General features: G+C 33.2%; 1 long non-coding RNA gene across 1 annotated transcript; it reads left to right on the top strand.

Moving 5' to 3' along the window:
* The first annotated feature begins 9176 nt into the window (after positions 1-9176).
* Positions 9177-11734, top strand: LOC122275573. The gene is made up of 2 exons (XR_006228599.1): positions 9177-9805; positions 11328-11734. It is a non-coding gene; the product is annotated as an uncharacterized LOC122275573 (long non-coding RNA).
* The last annotated feature ends 7501 nt before the right edge of the window (positions 11735-19235 follow it).

Genomic DNA, 19235 nt, shown 5'->3' with positions numbered 1-19235 from the left:
CCCCGAAACTCCTCGGACTCAGTCCGGAATCAACAACCAACAACAATAAATAAATTGTATGAGCGATATATATTTAAATCTGAAAATAGGGTTTGGAAAATACTTACAGCGCTATATGGCAATTTTAGAAAATAAGCGGCGTTGCAAACGGCGGAAAAACAGCAACGTCACAGTGAAAATTCACTGTGGCCGTGGGTTTGAAAAACCCACTTTTGAACGGGGACAATCTAGGACACAAAATTGATAGGGAATGGCCTAGGGATGGTTGTGAAGCTATTGGAAGTGATGAACGGCCGTGGGTGGCGGCGGAATCGCAGGAAAATGGCCAAAAAACCCAAATCGGAAACTAAGCTCGTATGAGCTGTTCCGGTGGTCGTTGGAGGCCGGAAATGGGTGGGTTAGGATGGAAAGGAGTCGGTGATGAAGTGGTGGCCAGAGGTAGAGCGACAGTGGCGGAACGGAGCAAAATCCGTGCTCCCTTCTTGGAGCCTTTCCGGCCAAACGGCCGGCCGGTTGGGGGTGGGCTTTGGAGGGGTGGTGCGCCGGAGGGAGGGGAAGAGAATGGGACTGGTGGTGGGCCAAACGGTGGCCGGACGGCGGCGGTCTGGGCTGTTGAAGGGACGTCCGGCGTGAGGGAGAGGGAAGAGAGAGAGAGCTCAGGGGGGGGGTTCGGACGCGGGGGAGAGGAAAGAAAAAAAGAAAAAGAAGAAAAAAGAAAAAGAAGAAAAAAGAAAAAGAAAGGAAAAAAGAAAAGAAGGGAAAAAGAAAAAGGAAAAAGAGAAAAAAAGGAAAAGATGCACAAAAAGAAATGAGGTCCAATCCTCACTCCGGAAAACAAAACAAACCGCCGAAAAGGGATTAAAAACCACAAAACATCTAAAAGAAATAAAACACAACCTCAAATAAATTAAAAACAAATTTTAAAACGCAAATAAATTAAAATAAATAACTGATATATTAATTAAAATAAAAACAATTATTTAAGCGAAAATACATTTAAAAGCGGGTCATCACATCCTTGGGATCAACTTTTTATTTCTTCTAATTTCTTTAAACTTTTTATTTTTTCTTCTAATTTCCTCTTTATTAATACGCTTAAACTACCGGTCGCTTGCTTAGAGATGCCAACCTTAGCTAGGTGGTAAAAATTGGCTGGCTAGATAAATTAGAGAAATTAGGGTTACGCTTGCTTACACAAATGTAATGAGATGAAATGAAAGTTAAAAGTTGAAAGTTGAATAAAATATTGACAGAATATTATTTTTTAATGTTTTTTAGATTTAAGAAATTTGAATTATTTACTGTATTTTATTTGGAAGTTTAGAAAAATTATAAAGATTAGATGAGATTAGATAGATGGTTTATGAGAATATTATTTTTACAATTTTTTTTAAGATTTAAGAAATTTGAATTATTTAATGTATTTTGTTTGGAAGTCTAAAAAAATTATATACATTAGATGAGAAGTGATAGATGATTTTTAAAAACAAATCAATCTTAGGTCTATTTAGCAAGATGGCGACAAGAGTGACTTTTTAATTCCAGGGGACCAATGCAATCAATTCTATTTGCAAATTTTGTTTTTGCTCGGAAAAATAGACGCCTTTCATGTCATCCGTTGTCGCATGGTAGAACTTATTATGTGAACTTTTAAATATATATAAATAAAAATATATAAAGTGCCAAAATAAATTTGATGCACGATATCACCATCTGCCAAAATAAAAGGGAATTAATGTGTACCAATTGAGATTCTAAAAAATTTGTGAACCGGTTTTAGGAGAGAATTTTTTAAAAAGTAAGAATGCAACGTCTAAAGTGGGTTTAGACTGAATGTCCAATTTTCACTACAAATTCTTTGAATTTAATCCAACTCAATCAACGAATCAATTTGCGTGCAGCAGAAGGTCAATTAATATTGTAAAATAAATATGGGACACATTGAAATATATACTTGGTGCCGTTTTCATGATGTTCACTCACATCATCCGTTTACCGTACCGTATCATTCACGTATGCCTTATAAATTTTGGAAAATTTTGATTTCAAACACTTTTTTCCAAACTTAATTTTCACGACAAATTCCGTCAACTCTCACCTATTCCAACTTTGACACTTTCGCTCCTTATTTTCTTTTATTATCATGGAGAATAGTCTCACACTCTCACTCTTAACCACTCCAGCCTCACTTGGATTCGGAAAGTATCTAATCTTATTTTATCTCATTATTTTAATTTTTTCTAACAAGGTGCATAAATGGACAAAAAGTTAAGGGACAAAGCTTCATGATCCACAATAATTTTAGTAATCTGAAAAATTATTATGATAAATTTTTTTTAGAGTGACAAGGATTAATTCATAATTATAGAAGAAGAGCAACAAGGATTAATTCATAATTCAATTCAAATAAAAAATACCTTATTGCTAATTTCCATATTTGGTTGTCTCCTTGGGATCAACTTTTTATTTCTTCTAATTTCTTTAAACTTTTTATTTTTTCTTCTAATTTCCTCTTTATTAATACGCTTGAACTACCGGTCGCTTGCTTAGAGATGCCAACCTTAGCTAGGTGGTAAAAATTGGCTGGCTAGATAAATTAGAGAAATTAGGGTTACGCTTGCTTACACAAATGTAATGAGATGAAATGAAAGTTAAAAGTTGAAAGTTGAATAAAATATTGACAGAATATTATTTTTTAATATTTTTTAGATTTAAGAAATTTGAATTATTTACTATATTTTATTTAGAAGTTTAGAAAAGTTATAAAGATTAGATGAGATTAGATAGATGGTTTATGAGACTATTATTTTTACAATTTTTTTTTTAAGATTTAAGAAATTTGAATTATTTAATGTATTTTGTTTGGAAGTCTAAAAAACTTATATACATTAGATGAGAAGTGATAGATGATTTTTAAAAACAAATCAATCTTAGGTCTATTTAGCAAGATGGCGACAAGAGTGACTTTTTAATTCCAGGGGACCAATGCAATCAATTCTATTTGCAAATTTTGTTTTTGCTCGAAAAAATAGACGCCTTTCATGTCATCCGTTGTCGCATGGTAGAACTTATTATGTGAACTTTTAAATATATATAAATAAAAATATATAAAGTGCCAAAATAAATTTGATGCACGATTTCACCATCTGCCAAAATAAAAGGGAATTAATGTGTACCAATTGAGATTCTAAAAAATTTGTGAACCGGTTTTAGGAGAGAATTTTTTAAAAAGTAAGAATGCAACGTCTAAAGTGGGTTTAGACTGAATGTCCAATTTTCACTACAAATTCTTTGAATTTAATCCAACTCAATCAACGAATCAATTTGCGTGCAGCAGAAGGTCAATTAATATTGTAAAATAAATATAGGACACATTCAAATATATACTTGGTGTCGTTTTCATGATGTTTACTCACATCATCCGTTTACCCTACCGTATCATTCACGTATGCCTTATAAATTTTGGAAAATTTTGATTTCAAACACTTTTTTCCAAACTTATTTTTCACGACAAATTCCATCAACTCTCACATATTCCAACTTTGACACTTTCGCTCCTTATTTTCTTTATATTTCCATGAAGAATAGTCTCACACTCTCACTCTCAACCACTCCAGCCTCACTTGGATTCGGAAAGCATCTCATCTTATTTTATCTCATTATTATAATTTTTTCGAACAAAGTATAGTCAATAAGAGCTTTCCTTCTTTAATGTTGAAAAGTATATGATCAATGTGGGACTTGGGTCATCAATAATTTTGGTCAATGGTCGTCACTGATAAGGAACATAAAGGGACAAAAAGTTAAGGGACAAAACTTCATGATCCACAATAATTTTAGTAATCTGAAAAATTATTATGATAAAATTTTTTTAGAGTGATAAGGATTAATTCATAATTATAGAAGAAGAGCAACGAGGATTAATTCTTAATTCAATTCAAATAAAAAATAGCTTATTGCTAATTTCCATATTTGGTTGTCTCCTTGGGATCAACTTTTTATTTCTTCTAATTTCTTTAAACTTTTTATTTTTTCTTCTAATTTCCTCTTTATTAATACGCTTGAACTACCGGTCGCTTGCTTAGAGATGCCAACCTTAGCTAGGTGGTAAAAATTGGCTGGCTAGATAAATTAGAGAAATTAGGGTTACGCTTGCTTACACAAATGTAATGAGATGAAATGAAAGTTAAAAGTTGAAAGTTGAATAAAATATTGACAGAATATTATTTTTTAATGTTTTTTAGATTTAAGAAATTTGAATTATTTACTGTATTTTATTTGGAAGTTTAGAAAAATTATAAAGATTAGATGAGATTAGATAGATGGTTTATGAGAATATTATTTTTACAATTTTTTTTTAAGATTTAAGAAATTTGAATTATTTAATGTATTTTGTTTGGAAGTCTAAAAAAATTATATACATTAGATGAGAAGTGATAGATGATTTTTAAAAACAAATCAATCTTAGGTCTATTTAGCAAGATGGCGACAAGAGTGACTTTTTAATTCCAGGGGACCAATGCAATCAATTCTATTTGCAAATTTTGTTTTTGCTCGGAAAATTAGATGCCTTTCATGTCATCCGTTGTCGCATGGTAGAACTTATTATGTGAACTTTTAAATATATATAAATAAAAATATATAAAGTGCCAAAATAAATTTGATGCACGATTTCACCATCTGCCAAAATAAAAGGGAATTAATGTGTACCAATTGAGATTCTAAAAAATTTGTGAACCGGTTTTAGGAGAGAATTTTTTAAAAAGTAAGAATGCAACGTATAAAGTGGTTTTAGACTGAATGTCCAATTTTCTCTACAAATTCTTTGAATTTAATCCAACTCAATCAACAAATCAAGTTGCGTGCAACAGAAGGTCAATTAATATTGTAAAATAAATATAGGACACATTCAAATATATACTTGGTGTCATTTTCATGATGTTTACTCACATCATCCGTTTACCCTACCGTATCATTCACGTATGCCTTATAAATTTTGGAAAATTTTGATTTCAAACACTTTTTTCCAAACTTATTTTTCACGACAAATTCCATCAACTCTCACATATTCCAACTTTGACACTTTCGCTCCTTATTTTCTTTTATTTCCATGAAGAATAGTCTCACACTCTCACTCTCAACCACTCCAGCCTCACTTGGATTCGGAAAGCATCTCATCTTATTTTATCTCATTATTATAATTTTTTCGAACAAAGTATAGTCAATAAGAGCTTTCCTTCTTTAATGTTGAAAAGTATATGATCAATGTGGGACTTGGGTCATCAATAATTTTGGTCAATGGTCGTCACTGATAAGGAACATAAAGGGACAAAAAGTTAAGGGACAAAACTTCATGATCCACAATAATTTTAGTAATCTGAAAAATTATTATGATAAAATTTTTTTAGAGTGATAAGGATTAATTCATAATTATAGAAGAAGAGCAACGAGGATTAATTCTTAATTCAATTCAAATAAAAAATAGCTTATTGCTAATTTCCATATTTGGTTGTCTCCTTGGGATCAACTTTTTATTTCTTCTAATTTCTTTAAACTTTTTATTTTTTCTTCTAATTTCCTCTTTATTAATACGCTTGAACTACCGGTCGCTTGCTTAGAGATGCCAACCTTAGCTAGGTGGTAAAAATTGGCTGGCTAGATAAATTAGAGAAATTAGGGTTACGCTTGCTTACACAAATGTAATGAGATGAAATGAAAGTTAAAAGTTGAAAGTTGAATAAAATATTGACAGAATATTATTTTTTAATGTTTTTTAGATTTAAGAAATTTGAATTATTTACTGTATTTTATTTGGAAGTTTAGAAAAATTATAAAGATTAGATGAGATTAGATAGATGGTTTATGAGGATATTATTTTTACAATTTTTTTTTAAGATTTAAGAAATTTGAATTATTTAATGTATTTTGTTTGGAAGTCTAAAAAAATTATATACATTAGATGAGAAGTGATAGATGATTTTTAAAAACAAATCAATCTTAGGTCTATTTAGCAAGATGGCGACAAGAGTGACTTTTTAATTCCAGGGGACCAATGCAATCAATTCTATTTGCAAATTTTGTTTTTGCTCGGAAAATTAGATGCCTTTCATGTCATCCGTTGTCGCATGGTAGAACTTATTATGTGAACTTTTAAATATATATAAATAAAAATATATAAAGTGCCAAAATAAATTTGATGCACGATTTCACCATCTGCCAAAATAAAAGGGAATTAATGTGTACCAATTGAGATTCTAAAAAATTTGTGAACCGGTTTTAGGAGAGAATTTTTTAAAAAGTAAGAATGCAACGTATAAAGTGGTTTTAGACTGAATGTCCAATTTTCTCTACAAATTCTTTGAATTTAATCCAACTCAATCAACAAATCAAGTTGCGTGCAACAGAAGGTCAATTAATATTGTAAAATAAATATAGGACACATTCAAATATATACTTGGTGTCATTTTCATGATGTTTACTCACATCATCCGTTTACCCTACCGTATCATTCACGTATGCCTTATAAATTTTGGAAAATTTTGATTTCAAACACTTTTTTCCAAACTTATTTTTCACGACAAATTCCATCAACTCTCACATATTCCAACTTTGACACTTTCGCTCCTTATTTTCTTTTATTTCCATGAAGAATAGTCTCACACTCTCACTCTCAACCACTCCAGCCTCACTTGGATTCGGAAAGCATCTCATCTTATTTTATCTCATTATTATAATTTTTTCGAACAAAGTATAGTCAATAAGAGCTTTCCTTCTTTAATGTTGAAAAGTATATGATCAATGTGGGACTTGGGTCATCAATAATTTTGGTCAATGGTCGTCACTGATAAGGAACATAAAGGGACAAAAAGTTAAGGGACAAAACTTCATGATCCACAATAATTTTAGTAATCTGAAAAATTATTATGATAAAATTTTTTTAGAGTGATAAGGATTAATTCATAATTATAGAAGAAGAGCAACGAGGATTAATTCTTAATTCAATTCAAATAAAAAATAGCTTATTGCTAATTTCCATATTTGGTTGTCTCCTTGGGATCAAGTTTTTATTTCTTCTAATTTCTTTAAACTTTTTATTTTTTCTTCTAATTTCCTCTTTATTAATACTCTTGAACTACCGGTCGCTTGCTTAGAGATGCCTTCCTTAGCCAGGTGGTAAAAATTGGCTTGGTAGATAAATTAGAGAAATTAAGGCTACACTTGCTTACACGAATGTAATAAGATGAAATGAAAGTTAAAAATTGAAAATTAAATAAAATCTTGACAGAATATTATTTTTTAATTTTTTTTAGATTTAAGAAATTTGAATTATTTATTGTATTTTATTTGAAAGTTTAGAAAAGTTATAAAGATTAAATGAGATTAGATAGATGGTTTGTAAGAATATTATTTTTAAATTTTTTTTTAAGATTTAAGAAATTTGAATTATTTAATGTATTTTGTTTGGAAGTCTAAAAAAATTATATACATTAGATGAGAAGAGATAGATTATTTTTAAAAACAAATCAATCTTAGGTCTATTTAGCAAGATGGCGACAAGAGTGACTTTTTAATTCCAGGGGACCAATGCAATCAATTCTATTTGCAAATTTTGTTTTTGCTCGGAAAAATAGACGCCTTTCATGTCATCCGTTGTCGCATGGTAGAACTTATTATGTGAACTTTTAAATATATATAAATAAAAATATATAAAGTGCCAAAATAAATTTGATGCACGATTTCACTATCTGCCAAAATAAAAGAGAATTAATGTGTACCAATTGAGATTCTAAAAAATTTGTGAACCAGTTTTAGGAGAGAATTTGTTAAAAAGTAAGAATGCATCGTCTAAAATGGGTTTAGACTGAATGTCCAATTTTCACTACAAATTCTTTGAATTTAATCCAACTCAATCAACGAATGCAATTTGCGTGCAGCAAAATGTATATTAATATGGGAAAATAAATATGGGACACATTCAAATATATACTTGGTGTCGTTTACCCTACCGTATCATTCACGTATGCCTTATAAATTTTGAAAAATTTTGACTTCAAACACATTTTTCCAAACTTATTTTCCGCGACAAATTCCATCAACTCTCACCTATTCCAACTTTGTCACTTTCGCTCCTTATTTTCTTTTATTTCCACGGAGAATAGTCTCACGCTCTCTCACTATCAACCCCTCCAGCCTCACTCATATGGATTTAGAAAGCATCTCATCTTATTTTATTTTATCTTATTATTATAACTTTTTCAAATTCCCGCACAAAATATACTAAACTATTTAACAGTTATAATATTAAAAAAATAATATTCTAACAATATTATTTTATCAATATCATGTTATATTGGTATCATTATACTCTTAACATTTCATAATGTACTATTAAATGATTGTGTTATTAAATGATTGAAAAACTATTTGTTATATTTCACTTATTTGTAAATTATTTAATGACACATCATGAGATGTTTAGAAGATGATAATTGAAATGATGATGAATTTGTTTTTCTAACCAAATATAGTCGATAAGAGCTTTCCTTCTTTAATATTCAATAAGTATAATTTCATGTCGTAAAAATATAAAAGACATACATTTTCATTCATACATGATCTGCATACTACTGTATTCATATATATAGACATGATCTGCATACTAGTATTCATTCATTAATGTACATGCAAATTAAAATAATAAAGGCTAATTGGGCATCTATACATGTTAGTATTATATGAAAGAAAACTGGGAGGACATTCAAAAAATTTAATCTTATTTTGCGTTGACAAATGAGGAAAAAGAATAAATAATAATGAACAAAAAATGGGAAAAAATGATGGCCATGCTTGGATGCTCATCCGTATGGAAAAATGAACAAAATAATAATAATAATAATAATAATAATAATAATGGGAAAATAGATCAAAAGAGACAAACATGTTTATTTTTTGTTTGTGACATTTCCATAAATACCTTACGTTCATATTCTAAAATCAAGAACTTTAACAAATGAAACATCACGACCATTTTCTTAATACATTCGTTTACACAATTATATAATCTACACAATCGAATTTTCAATTTAAATAAGAAATAATATCCAAAATTCATAGCAAATTCCTAAATTTAAAACCCTAAAAATTAAAATTACCAATTGGCCAAAACTGGGGGGAAGAATGCACTGTGGCGACGACAGTGTGAAGCAATCTACGGCGGAGTGACGTTAGCGGTGGAATCGTGCTTGGTCGTGGGATGTGGCATTGTGCGGCGTGAGAGGAGAATCATGGTGAGAGGCTGAGAGCTGAGTGACCGAGTGAGAAAGAAAGATGGGAATGAGGAAATTTGAGGAGTGGCTTGGAGGTGTGCAAAACGGCTTTGCTCCCATTTAAATGGAATTGTGTCGTTCCAGTCAATCAATTGAAAAAATTTCAGATGCAAAATGACATCCATTGCATCTAAATTTAAAAAAAATAAATAGTCGGAAGTTGGAGTGTTCAGAAATCGGATTCAGAGGGAACGAGTCGGAATAGGAAGAGTTGGAAATTTGAACACCCCTAGCCATTCTGTGACATATTTTGTTTAACAGCACTGGCATCTTGCCAAGTGCCAGTGAACTCTAAATTTTACATTTTTGTGAGGTAAAAAAATTCCTACATTGGCACTGTAAAAGGACCAAACCTTTATTTTGTTCTTTCCGTCCAATTGCCTTCTCTCTTTCCCTCACATTTCTCTTCCTTCTGTTTTGCGATTCCTAGGGTTTTCAGTGCTTTCTTCTATAATCGTCGCTTCAAACACACTTTACAGGTAGAGAGAAATCGAAGCCACGAGTCTCAAATCTTAATTCTCACAGTTTTGTCATTTGTTCCTCCCCAAAATCCCTTCTTCTTTTGAAAAATATTTGCGATTTTACACCTTCCGTTTGCCTTGAGTTTTCTTATTGTCTTTACAATTTCTAGTTTTTTATTTGATAGATAATATCTGAACACCTTTATTTCGTTTGGCATGTGCAATGTATGAAATTATGGTGGCTTTCCAATCAATTAGCTTGATAATTATGTTCTCCCGGTTTGGCTGCTGATAATTCGTCCTGAAAAATAAATGGAAGTTTCGCCCTTTTTTCCAACACTTGGTTTGCGCTAGTCGTTAAAATGTACTGCCATCTTTCTTTTTCAAGGTTTCATTAATGTAATGGAGGTTTATTAGTCTATATGAAGAAATGGATAAGTTTTACAACTTCAAATCCTACGTTTCATATGATTTTGCATATTTTATTAGTAAATTATAGGATAATTTTCATTCAATGAATGATAAGCCAGGGCACTTAGTGTCTTTTCTGTCGTCTATCATACCACTGAGGATATAGCATAGTCAAATTGCAAAAATTGTGTGGACTCTGAGATTTAATTATTTCTATATTTTTGCATTTAAAGTCAGTATATATCCAATTTAGTATGCAATGGTAATATATTTTATCTGTTGTGAACTTCATATTCGATTGAGATTTTATCTGGGTCAGAAGGTGCTGTTGGGTCCAGTTTAACTGGAAGATTGATTTTTTTAAAACTTTCTTTAGATTATCGTCTTTATATTCCTTCCACCATCGTTTTAATGTTTTTAGATGGAGCCTAGGGGATGTAGTTTGTGATAATTTGCAGTTTTTGATTTGCTATGGATCCCCTTTGATTGACCTTGTATTCAGAAAAGTGTGAAGGGCGGCATCAGTTGTAGTTGCTCTAGTGTTGGTCGTTTAATGTTCTTTTGTTTAAATCCTCTTATTGAAGAGTTTATCCAAAAAATCAGAGTTTTCAGGAAGTTTGTGCATGCCCTTCTTAATTCAATTCAATTCAATTCAGTTATTCAATCGGAGTTGAAGTCTAGTAGCCTGTTTGTGCATTATTGGACATTAGTTGATTGAAATTGTGCAAAACAGAACACATATATATGGACACACTAGAATTTCATGAGCCCTGTTTATCTTTTTTGCATACGAGATCAAACTTCTTTGTTTTTTGCTACCTTTGTATCAAGGCTTATCTTACATCCTACATGAGCTGTGTAATGATAAAAAAAGATTCATGTTGTTGAGGTAATAAGATCAAACTTATTTGATAATGGGTGCCATCTGATTGAGTCCCAAAAAGCAAACTGGACAGCAAACTGGGTGATAAGTCATATGTAGTTGAACTATAAAATTATAATTTCATGCATCATCACATCCTGTTTTAGAAAAATTCGTGTGAATGCAATTGCAACAACTGTTGGACTATAGTTGTTGTGTGAATGCAATAGAAAAATTATAACTTGAATTATTCTTGTTGGATAATAGTTGCAGTTGATCCAGCTGATGTGAATGCAATAGCAACAACTGTCAAGAGAGCTCTTGCAACCTATGGCACCCCTACCTTGAAAGAGATGATCCTGAATTGCATGGCCCAAGATCTTTCGTGGAAGGTCAGTATGATATTAACATGCTGGAGCAAGAGCCAGAGCTCATTCATCATATTAGCAGTTGGCATTTCACCTTATTCAAGTGCCAATTCATGAGCAAGAGCAACATGCCTGGTGAAGAACTAATTACTGTTTTGCAATTCTGCTTTTAGAGGGTTATTGATGTTTTAAAGCTGTGTATACAAGAGTGATACAAAGCTAACATGTGCTGTTATGAACCAAAGAACAGGAGGTTTTTGGCAGTTATTGGTTAATAAAAGTATTAAGTAGTATGTAATAGGTCAATTTTAAGTAAAAATTAAATTATTAATTAATATATAAAATGTATTTACAAAATATTAATTTTTAAAAAAAATATTATTAAATATATAATATTATATTATTATTTTAACTTTAAAGTGGCTAGTCTAATGTGGATTAACCTAGCCAAAGGTTTTGGCTATAGCTAAAACTTGAAGTTCTAGCCAGAATTTGGACTTGGCAATGGCCATTGCCAATGCTCAGAAAAAAATTATAAACTGCCACACAATTAAGTGTGTTCTAGGACATATTCTGTGTAGTAATTTAAACAAATTTAGATAAGGAAAAGCTAGGATCCCACCGGAGCTCCATTTTCATATTTTATTTATTTATTTAATGATTAAAAAAATATTATTTAATAATATTGTTTACTTCGTCATTTAGGTAACAGCTGTACGTACTCTCCAAATTAATTTGAGAAGAACTTATGTATTTTCGGCTCAATTTTCTTCAACTATACACAATGCCAGCGAGTTTACTGGCAAACGGTGGCTCAAGTATTCTCTGATATTTCATTTTTAAACGTCATTTAAATATAAAATATTTTTATAATTCTAAATTTTTAACTTTTTCATCAATAACTTTTCTAAATTTCTAAATAAAATATAAAAAAATAATAAATTATTTTCAAATTTCAAAATAAGATTAATTTTAAAATATTATATTCACCATTTTTTAACTCTATCTTATTGATATAATTCAAATTTTTCTTTCTTATTTTTCAAAATCCAATAAGATATTTTAATTTAAATTATTTCACTATCATTTATAAACTATTTAATTACTATTTATAAATATTTTAAGATATTTTAATTATCCAAACAAGACCTAAAGATACATAGTCATGGGAAACTAAATGAGATGCTTGAAGAATGAGATGAGATGAGAATTTTGTCAGTAATAGTAAGATGATTTTTGAATAGTAGTGACATAGTTTGAGTTAATTATTTATAGAATTTTGGAAAATGAGAGATAAAAAGTTGAATAAAAAGTATTATAAAATTAAAATATTGTTAGAATATATATTTTTAATATTATTTTTATTTTGAGATTTGAAAAAGTTGAATTATTTTTTATTTTTTATGTGAAAATTTGAAAAAATTGTAATAATTAGTTTGAAAATATTTGCATTTGAATGATGGAAAGAAAATGAGATGAAATTAGATGAGATGAGATGAGATGAGATGAGATGGAAATGTTGAATTGTTTATTATATTTTTATTCAAAAGTTTACAAACATCTCTTAATATACCAAGTGGACAATCGAGTCAGTTTGGGTTTAAAATAAGCCGAATTAATTGAGAGATTTTACTTTGAAAATTATTGTGGGACTCTGTGAAGATGACAAGAAGATGATTTTATCATGACCGGGCTTCTGTGAAGATGATTTATCACAGAAGAAATAGTGCTTATCATTCATACAATGTTATGGGTTTCCTTCAGTTACCTAGAGAACTCACCAAAACAACAGTAACAAATTCCTAAGAAATCAAGTCTCTTCCCTGTTCTCTCTCGACTAACTGGGGTGGAGTATTGGAAAAAGTCCTTTCTATCTTCGAAGACCGATTAATTTCTATTGCGCGGAGACTAGTAAAGGAAGGTTTGAAGATGGATGAATTGGAGAGTGTATGGGGTAATTTAACTCTAACAGAAGAAGAAAATACCATGATTGAAATGAATGGCAGTATTCTGTTAGAAACACAGAAGAAAGTATGTGTTATTGGAAAATTATGTATAGAACGTGTTATTGGGAAAGAGATTATTTCTCCAGCAATGGCCAAAATATGGAAGGTGAGTAAACCAGTGACTTTTCAAGACTCTGGACCAAATATGTTCATGATAACTTTTGCTACTCATACGGATAAATAGAAAATAATGGCAGGAAGACCTGTCTCTTTGTCCTTAAACCTTTTCATGGGTTCACCCCAAATAGCAAAATTCAATTTAACAGCGAAGTTTTCTGGGTAAGAATTCCTTTTCTAACTGCCTGATAAAATTAGAAAACAAGTCTTTAGTGATAGGATAATAGAGCATCTTTAGTTTGCCATGTTAAGAGGACTGCAGGAAATTGGCCTGGTCTTGCCATTGAAGGGTAGATGTTTGGGAAAACAGCATGTCCTGAGTAGCAGTAACCATAGAGACCAATAGCAACAGGAAGAGTTGCAAGGTTCAGTGTAGCTCCTTTGCTTTGAATGCCAACTCCATCTACCAGACCAACCCAAAACAAGCGAAGGACCACCAAGACTGATGCAATAACTCCACCAGCTGGAAGGTGAAGGCATGACATAAAAATTTCTCAAAGACCACCAAGGATTTGGAATTTTGAATGCTGTAATCTGTGGATTCTAACCTTTTTCTTATATTTCTTTTGTTTTTGCTTTTTATCTTTAATGGTTTGTAATTAATTAGCTATGTAGGAATTCATTATATATATAAATTTATCATGTCCAGACTTCCAATCTTAATTATTAGTTTAACAATTCCAATTGACATCTTAAACTTTAATTTAACAATTCCAATTCTCATGAATAAGAATATCTGATAATCAATCATTTCCTTGTTCATTCTCCACCTAAGCGTTGTTAGTGAAAACGTTGAGAAATTTGGTATATAGAAAATGTATAAAGTTCATGACTTAAAACTGTTAGTACAAGTGGTATTGACATCTTAAACTACATTTACTGATCCATAATGCATTTGATCTTAGATTTTTTTCTTTTCGCAAGTTAATGACATCTTAATTAAACTACGTCCGGAAGTTTGCGATACCAAATTAATTCCGGGGTGGTTTGACATTGATTTCTACAACGTCTTTGTGTGCAATTCATTTGAGAGCCCTGATTAAGTTCGTTTTCTGTTTCAGTTATTGATGATGCCTTGTGTGAGCAAAGGCTTTGGGACATGAAATACAGAGGTGCTCAGAATTTTTACTTGCGTGAAATTCGTAAGGACTTCACGATTGATGCAACTTTCAAGGGTAATGCGTCTCGGTTTCTAAACCATGGCTGTGACGACCCCAACTGCATTCTGGAGAAGTGGTTAGGAACAAGTAGTTTCTTCTATACTTGAAAGTCAATAGCTCTCCAAAATGCATACTACTGCCTGGAATTCTAAATTATCTTCATTTCGGTTTTGGCGATTGTACATTCTCAATTTGTTCTTGGGAAACTCAATATGTTATGGGTATTCTAACTGTGATATCCCCTTTTTACGTGTATTTTCATTGAAGGGTTGTTTTTAATTTGAATAATATATTGGTTTATTTATTTTAAATTAATGTGTTTTAATTGGTTTTAATTTATTTGATGTGTTTAATTTATTTTAGTCGTTTTACAGTTTTTAATATCGTTTTCGGCGGATCGGTTTTTGGTCTCCGGAGTGAGGATTGGACCTCATTTCTTTTCTTTCCTCTTTTTCTTTTTCCCTTTTTCCTTTTCTTTTTCCTTCTTTTTCTTTCCTTTTCTTTCTTTTCTTCTTCTTTCTTCTCCTTTCTCTCCCACGTACGCCCAGCTGTCCTTTTTCTCATTCCCGTCGCCGCCACTTTGACCGGCCATTTCTCCGCCGTCCGGCCACCGTTTGGTGCGCCGTCACCACCATTCTCTTCCCCTTCCACCAGAGATCATCCCCACCAATTTTCAGAGCCATCGGACCAGCCGTTAGCTTTCGAGAGCCGCCAGAAGTCGCTGCACCTGCTCTGTTTTTGCCCCTGTCGCCGGTTGCTTTCGCAACCCAGAACCGCCGCTCGCCGGCGGCGTGGCCGACACCACCCACCCAGTTTTCTTCCCCTCTCACCAGTGAACATGCCCACCAAGTTTCACCTCCATCCGAGCCACCGTTAGCCGCCACGAGCTCCTCCAAGCCATACGGTTTTCATCGTTTCCGGCGCCGTCGCACCACCTTCGGCCACCATCTTTTCACAGCTTCTTACCCTACCTCTTGCCGACCTAAACCACCCATTTCCGGCCTCGATCCGTTGCCGGAGCAGCTCCCACGAGCTCAACTCCGTTCAGCCCCTTTTTGGCCTTCGACCGCCATTTCCACCACCACCCACGGCCAAAACTCATTTTTCTTAGCTTCATAAATATCTCAAGGCCATTCCCTATCAATCCCGAGCCTTGGTTTGTCCCCGTTCGAAAATGAGTAATTTATTACCCACGACAACAGTGTAAATTACACTGTTACGTTGCTTTTTCTCCGCCGTTTGCAATGCCGGGTGTTTTCTAAAATTACCGTATAGCGCTGTAAGTATTTTCCAAACCCTATTTTCAGATTTAAATATATATTGCTCTTTCGATTTAATTAATCTGCTGGTTGATTGATTCCGGACTGAGTCCGAGGAGTTCGGGGGTCGGATGGATGGAGGACGGAGTTGCTTGATTTATTGTTTTATGGTTGGTTGTTTGTTTTGGAGCATTGATAATTGCATTTTCATGGCGCATGCTTGTGTATTTATTTTATTTGAGAAACCCTGTTTTGCTGACGTGAATGGATTTTCGGGTGCGTGTGTCTCACGAGCCCAAGCTGAGATGGGTTATTATCTCGGTGGAGCTCCTCTGGTCACTCGGGAGTGGATAATACTGAGTGACGTCCCCTGAGTTGTCGCTGGGCGACGACGGGAGCGGGGCTAGAGGATGGCCCGGCTAGGTACGCGCGGGGCGCGAGTCTGGGCATCGCTCTACTCACCGACTCCGTGGCCCTTCGCTGGCGAGGGCTAGAGGATGGCCTGGCCAGGTACGCGCAGGGCGCGAGTCTGGGCATCGCTCTTTTAGGTGTCACATGCGCAGTCGTTACCTGCGGTGTGGCACAGAGCCAGGGTGTGCGGATGATCCTAGGAGAGATCATGGTGCATGCATAACCGGTTTGTTTTTATGGTTTTCGGATGCGGGCCATTTTCTGGGAAAATAACGAGTTTTGGTTTTGAGGCTTTTGATCCATTTTTTGGGAAAATGGTGGTTTGGGCCATTATCTAGGATAATGGCAAGGCGTGGTTTTTAAGAATATGTTTTTATTGGGCCAAATGGGTTTTTGGCGTGCGTGAAAAAAAAATGTGGTTTTGCGAGGCATGTGCATTGGTTTTTCTTGCATCCATGTTGTTTGAGTTCTATGTGTTTTTATCTGGTGGTGTTTGGGTTTTACTTACCTGCGGTACCATTTTTGGTTCCGTAGCTTTTGGTGCAGAGTTGGAGGACGAAGAGGAGGAGGCTGAGCCCGAGGATGCGGCTCCGCCGGGTTGCTGATGCTATGTTTTATATTTAGTTTAAAACTGTATTTGTGTTTTGTAATATTTTATCTATGTATGTTTTAAACAGCTTGTATTACATTAAGAAAACAATTCTGGTACTTAGTTATGACTTTCGTTATCCGCTGCGTGTTTCTTCGTGCACATATGTTGCTTTTGCACACACTTGGCACCCGTCGATGGGATGGTGACCCGGGTTGTCACCATCCGGACGTCTCGATTTCCCCGTGCTCGGGCGTGGGGATTTGGGGGCGTCACAGGTGGTATCAGAGCGGTTTGGCTCTGGGTAAAACCATATGTCCCATAGGTGGAGTACCAGAAAGTTTTAAAAGCTGGTGTTAAATTTATTTTAATTTATTTAAGTTGATTTGTTTTTCTTTAACTTGATTCGATTTTATTTGATTTGAATTTATTTTATTTAATTCCATTTGATTTGGTTTGGTTTGATTTTATTTTATTTGAATTGCAAGTATGTTGTTTATTTGTTTTATTTATTTTGTTTTAAGTTGTTTTGTTTTGTTTTGTCCGAAGTTAAAGTGGGGTTGAGGATTGTGCTATGGCAGGAGGACAGTACTATTGAGAATGTCGTTGATAGGAAAAAAAAAATACTTAGTGAAGTAGGGTTGAATTTTATAGAGGTGGGTTACTTTTATAATATTGTGGTTAGAAGGGAACGACATGGATTAGACAATTTCTTGGGAGTAGGAATGTAAGTTGCAACTAAGGAGGGGAGTTAGCTTTAAGTCGCTTAAGATGGTTGAGGTCTTAGGTTTTGTAGAATTTATGTAATGAAGCTATAGAATAGGAGAGTGTAGGTTCAACGAACTTTAAGGATTGGTTTAAGATAATTTTATCTAAGGTTTGAGGCCTTATAGATTTTAGGAAATAAGATTTTGGTAATTAAGGTTTTAGGTTCAACAAGCTTTGGAGGAAATAATTAAATTCCAAGTTTTAATTTCGCTGATTCGAATGAGCAATTTGGTGGCAATTTGGGTTTTAAAATTTACAAGCTTTTAAGGTGAATGTTTTGGATTAAAACCATCAATCTTGAGGATTTCAGAAAATGATTTATTATCTATTAATGTTTTAGAATTTGAAAGATTTGGGAGTTGATTTTTTTTTTCTATTATGGGATGTAAGTTGTTTGATCTTAGAAGTTTCGGAAGATGATTCTTATTTGATTTAAGGTTTTAGAATTGCAGAGTAGAAGGATTGACTTATAATAAGAATTGAGTTCTTAGTTTTACAGACTTAGTGCTATAGCTTGATCTACTCTGGTGAGTGATTAGTTTGTAACCATTAAAATGGGGTTGATTAGAGTTGAGTTATTGATATGAAAATTTTTCTAGAGTAGATTTCTTTGAGAATGGAAGGTAATGATCTAGCTCATATACTTCTTTGAGGATTGTAGATATTGACTTAGTTCAGAAAATGACTATTGTTAACTCGAGGTTGTAGTAATCGATTTTAGGAAATGATTTTTGTCGGTTCGGAAGAAATAGATCCATTGAGGTTTTGGAAGCAATAGTTTAATTGTTGGTATTGAATTCGATTGAAGTTGAGACCTCATATTCCGGAGACTTTTGGGAACGGATTATTAGTAGGTTTAAGGTCATTTTCAGTACAAAGCTTTAAGCGATAACTATTTGCTGATGTTAAGGGTATAAGTTAAGCAGATATAGGAATGATTCATGTTGATTTGCAGATATAAGTCCAGATGATGGAAATAGTAGTAATGGATTACTTGTACGTTAGAATGACTATTGGTTTCGGCTAAGGACGTATGAGATCGACACATGATAGTGGTGAATCGATTGAGTGTTCAGTCTAGGCGTGTTACTCAATGGAATGTAGGTTGGCAATAATTGTTATAGCTCGAGGTTATAGTGATAAGTTTTAGGATTGATTCATACCGAGTTGAGGATAATAGATGATGCAGGTTTTGGGAAATGATTTTCGTTTATTTTGACGATATAGGTACGGATGTTGGAAATGGAAATAATGGATCACTTATACGTTAGAATGATTATTGATCTTAGCTAAGGGTACATGAGATCCATTTATAGTGGTGGTGAGGGTGTATGGATTTCGGAGAGTACAAATCTTAGTCTCTTTTTGGCTTGAGAGAAGTGGCTTTGGTGAGTACTGAAGTGGATTAGATGTGATAGTATTAAATTCAATAGATCATAACTTCGAGTTCTTGGTGAGTTGATCGGAGTGTAGAGTTGAAGTGGGTTACCAATTGGA

The sequence above is a fragment of the Carya illinoinensis genome, chromosome 9, assembly GCF_018687715.1.
Source record: "Carya illinoinensis cultivar Pawnee chromosome 9, C.illinoinensisPawnee_v1, whole genome shotgun sequence".
NCBI lineage: Eukaryota > Viridiplantae > Streptophyta > Magnoliopsida > Fagales > Juglandaceae > Carya > Carya illinoinensis.
The sequence above is the reverse complement of the archived record's forward strand: the minus strand, read 5'-3'. Positions and strand labels throughout refer to the sequence as shown.